The 5,151-nt window shown below is 46.5% G+C and overlaps 1 non-coding gene across 1 annotated transcript; it reads left to right on the top strand.

The window, feature by feature from the left end:
- Positions 1-219: 219 nt before the first annotated feature.
- Positions 220-291, top strand: TRNAA-AGC. The gene has a single exon. It is a non-coding gene; the product is annotated as a tRNA-Ala (tRNA).
- Positions 292-5,151: the final 4,860 nt, after the last annotated feature.

Here is a 5,151-nt window from a genome sequence, read left to right as displayed (position 1 = left end):
TGGAGAAATAGAGATCTGGAGAGGTGGTCTCTAGTCCAGAGTTTCAGAATGAATTAAGTGGTGGACCAAGGATTTGAACCGACAGGAATCAAGAATAAGTCGGAGCCATTGTGGGAATTTTAAGCCAAGAAGTCAGGTTAGTGTTTTGAAAACGCCCTCTGGTGGCTGGGTGGAGCACGGTCAACTAAATTAGCATCTACAGTATCTCTGGTTTGAGTTGGGGGTGTAGCTCAGTGGTAGAGTGCGTGCTTAGCATGCACGAGGCCCCGGGTTCAAACCCCGGCACCTCCATTTAGGAGTTCTTGCTTACTAGGAGCCTTGGAGAAGGGCAGATAAATCCACCCAGGTACTCACTGTTTCATGAGAAATCCCCTGAACATTAGCTCCCTGGCTCTGCAGAGTACTCCTGTTTTAATATTTGGCTCATTCAGTGACATCATTCAACTAAATTCTGCTGTGGACACTGCCCGGGTTCCAAGATGTCTTCTTGAAGGAGGTGACATTAGAGCAGAGCTTTAAAGGACAAGTAGCCAAGGCCTGAGAGAATCCCCCTTGTTCTGGGAAAAGGGTGCAGCCTGGCCAAGGAAGCTGGGGAAATAGGTCAGGACCCATTTGGGAAAGTACCCTGTCTTTGGGACTTCGTCTTGTAACTCAGTTTGGACCCGCAGATTCCCATACCATTTAGCTTCTGCTGTAACAATGCTGTGTAACAAACCAGCCCTGACCCTCAATAACATTCATTTAGCTCACAAGTTTGTGGTACCAGGGCAATTTAGGCTGAGCTTGGCTGAATGGTTTTCCTGGGCTCAGCTGTGCTTACCCACAAGTCTGTCTGGGGCGGAGTGGTGGGTGGGGGGTGTCAGCTGTTGGCTGATCTAGCCTGGTCTCATGGCAACAAAAGTACAGGTTGAAATGGGTGGGGGCCCCTTAATTAAGACATAGGCTGGAGATTGGCGCTCTGTCACTTCCAACTCATTCTGCTGGTGAAAGCAGGTCACACAGCCAACCCAGAGTCATGTAACTACAAAGTTACATGGTAAAGAGCATGAATACAGGGAGGGGTGAGCAACCGGGGGCCAACAGTTATCATCAGCTCAAAGATCTTGGGCTCTGCTCCCCGGCAGGAGACATCAGAGCTTATCTGTGAAAGAACCCCAGAGAGCTCCCCATGTCATGGCTCTTTGCAGAAAACTCTCAGGCTCAGGGTGGACAGGGTTTTCATGGGGAAGGGAACAAAATAGAGAGAATGGCAGGGGGAAGAAGCTGTTGTGTCTGCATTTCTCGTTTGGGTGTGGCTGTCTAGAGGAAGCTGGCAGGAAGCTTGGAAGGCATCCACATTTGCTGGTTGTTGAAGAGTGAATTCCTCACTTGATCATATCATTGCATTATCTGTTTTCTAAAAATATTTATTTGTTACTTATTTTTATTTGGCTGCCCTGGGTCTTAGTTGCAGCCTGAGCAATCTTTTACTTGTGGCATTCGAACTCTTAGTTGCAGGATGTGGGATCTAGTTCCCTGACCAGGGATTGAACCTGAGTCTTAGCCACTGGCCCACCAGGGAGGTCCCTGCATTATCTGATTTGAGGTTTTTAATCTAAATGTATTAATTCAGATCTATCTATTTATCAATTATACATGGACCATGTTTTTCTGAATTTTTGTCTTTAGCTCAATGAAGGCTTGCTTTGTAAATAAAGGTGCAGATGAGGGTTTCCTGCATCCTAAGATCTTTGGAGTCATTTCGAAATCTTTCCTCCTAGTTCTTGTGTAAGCTTTGGGCTCTGCAAACCCGCATTCCTTCCTGTGTGCCCTGCGGAAGCCACTTAATCATTCCAGCAGTTCCCTATAGTCAGATTATGATTACCTCCATTTGACGGGCGAAGAAAATTGAGTGGTTTCCACAAGTAAATTTCCCAGAACTTTTGCTGCTTGTAAAAATGATTGGACCCAGATGATTCTAGAACTTCCCTGGATTTTTTTTTTTTTTTTTAAAGCGAGGCTCGCCGGGCTGTCAGCCGCAGAATGGAGACAGCTGTCTGGGCACAGAGGCCGGACCGGGATGCAGGCACACTCCCGTCTCTCTGACACCACAGGGTGTAGGACGGAGGGGCTGGTCTCCTCTGTAGCTGTCATTCTGACCAGAACTGCGGGTGTGGGTTTTTCCTGTCTCTTGGTCTGGAGTAGCCTCCCTATCCTCAGGGCTCATAGACTTTGAGAAAGTCAAGTCCGGAATGACAGCAATCCTTTTACAGCTAATCTGGCAAACCCAAGCCCAAGTCTTTCACATTTGGAAGCTGTATCATGCATGCATTTGGGCTTTCCAAGTGGCCCTAATGGTAAAGAACCCGCCTGCCAATGCAGGAGACATGAGACTTGGGTTTGATCTCTGGGTCAGGAAGATCCCCTGGAGGAGGGCATGGCAACGCACACCAGTATTCTTGCCTAGAGAATCCCACGGACAGAGGAGCCTGGCGGGCTGCAGTTCATAGGGTCACAAAGAAGCAACTTAGCACACAGCACACATCATGCATCTGGAGTATTAATTAATTTCCCTGTGTTTTACCAATCAGAACTCAAATTTGTTGATCCTTATCTAAAGGCAGTGGGAGGTACATGGGGAGGTCCTGGCCACACAGAGATATTATTCTGGCCCTGGGCAAAGGACCTGGGTTCGGTGTTGGGCTTTTGTAACACTGATGATGTTCCAGGCTCTTCCCACTCCTCTCACTGCACCCAGCTTGGAGCTGGAAGGACATATTATCAGCTCACACCCTGGCACCCTCAGCCTGCGCCCACCAACCTCCCGGGAAGGCTGCCCACATGCAGGGACAGCCCAATGATTAGAAAGTGCTTCCAGACAGAGTCTTGAACCAGGTTGAGTTCTGAGAGTCCCATATGTCCAGTTTTTGGCAACTGCAAATATTGCTGCCAGGGACATTCTTGTCAGAGTCCTTCAGTGGACATACCTATATATATATATAGGTATATATAGAATACTGAGAAACAGTTATATATATAGCAGAATATATAGCAGAATACTGAGAAATAGTTTTCTCAAGTATTTGTATACACTTACTGAATTTTGAACCAGGTGATTGTATTTACTGTTTAAATAAAAAAAAAATTGAGATGTGCAGCTACAAACACCACCAAGTTGCCCAGACGTTGCTTACATTGAGTGTATTAGTTTCCAGCTGCTGCTATAACAGATGACCACAATCTTAGTGGCTTAGAATAACACAAGTTTATTATCTTACAGTTCTGGAAGTCAGAAATCTTACTTAGGTCTTCCTGGGCTAAAATCAAAAGCCATCTTCTTTCAAGAGGCTTGAGACTTCCCTGGTGGTCCAGTGGCTAAGACTTCATGCTCCCATTGCAGGGGGCCCATGTTCAGTCTCTGGTCAGGGAACTAGATCCCACATGATGCAACTAAGAGTTCGCATGCTGAAACTAAAAATCCCACATGTCGCAACTAAGATCTGGTGCAGCCAAATACATAAATATTTTAAAAAAGAGAAAAAAGAAGGAGGCTTTAGGAAAGAATCTAATCCTTGCCTTTTCCAATTTCCAGAGGCTGCCTGCATTCCTTGGCTCCCAGCCACATAACTCTGATTTCTGCTTCTTCAACACATCTCCTTCTGACTCTGACCCTCTTGCCTCCCTTGTATAAAGACCCAAGTAGTTACACTGGACCTTTCCTGATAATTGTCAGGATAATCTTCCCATCTCAAGATTCTTGAGTTAATCACACCTGTAAATTCCCTTTTGCCACACAGGATCACATAGTCACAGGTCCTAGAGATTAGGACGTGGACATTTTAGGGGGGCATTATTCTATCTCCCCAGCTTCCCAAGTGGCACTAACGGTAAAGAATCCACCTGCTTAATGCAGGAGACACAAGAGACACAGGTTCAATCTCTGGGTCTGGAAGAACCCCTGGAGTAGGAAATGGAAACCCACTCCATTATTCTTGCCTGGAGAACCCCATGGACAGAGGAGCCTGGTGGGCTACAGTCCATGGGATCACAAAGAGTCAGACATGAGTGAAACAGCTGAGCACATGCATACGCCATTCTATCTCCCACACCAAGCCACACAGTTTTGGCACCTACAGAAAGACTTGTGTAACCCTCTGGGTCACGGATCTGAATCAGCACTGGCTGTGGTGGCTGTGAGTGGGCCATCAGGCTCTGGCAAAAGAACGCAGAACCCAAATGGCATCTCCCACTTGGCGAGGCTCTCCATATCCAATTGGTCCCTGAAGAAGCGGGTTGCCAGGTCTTCCCCTATTCATCACTGAGATTTCATCTCAATATTATTCCGATAATGACTTTGAGCTCTTCTTTTTTTTTTTTGGCCACACTGCCCAGCTTATGGGATCTTAGTTCTTCGACCCGGGATCAAGCCTGTGCCCCCTTCAGTGGAAGGGCAGAGCCCTAACCACTGGACCACCAGGGAAATCCCTGAGCTCTTCTGTACAAGGTGATGTTCCAAGAGCTTCATGAAGACTAAGTCATTTCACATGCACGGACAACAACAACCACACTACAAATCATGATTATTCCACTGTACAAATGAGGATACTGGGGCACAGAGAAGTTAACGAATATTTCCAAGGTCACACAGCTAGGAAATGACAAAGCTGGGATTCAGTCCCTTGTTTTGCAAGAGCTACAATCCTCTGTAATGAGGCCAGCATCAACGCACAGCATTTCCACCCTAGGTCTATGCTCTCCTTTCTGGAGCACGCAACCCTCCACCTCCAGGAATATTTCTAAGTGAGCAACTTCATCTTGGGTTGGTTTTCCCTCCCAGAGACTTGATCAGAGTCTTGAGGGAGGAGAGAGCCACCTTGTGGTGAGACAGGGCATCTGAGAACCGGGACCCCAATTCTCCATGTGTGCACTCCACCGGACCAGTCCTGCATTCTGGTGTTTCAGGTCTTGAATGCACCAACATAGTAGTTGTTTATTCTACTCATTAAATTTTTTTTAATTTACATTTTCAATTATTGTATAACCTCGAGCACAAAACTGAAGTGTACAGCTCGATATATACATATACTTATAAATATAAAATGGACTGTAGCCTGCCAGGCTCCTCTGTCTATGGAATTATCCAGGCAGGAATATTGGTAGCCATTCCCTTCT

The sequence above is a fragment of the Cervus canadensis genome, chromosome 18 (assembly GCF_019320065.1).
Source record: "Cervus canadensis isolate Bull #8, Minnesota chromosome 18, ASM1932006v1, whole genome shotgun sequence".
Lineage (NCBI taxonomy): Eukaryota > Metazoa > Chordata > Mammalia > Artiodactyla > Cervidae > Cervus > Cervus canadensis.
The sequence above is the reverse complement of the archived record's forward strand: the minus strand, read 5'-3'. Positions and strand labels throughout refer to the sequence as shown.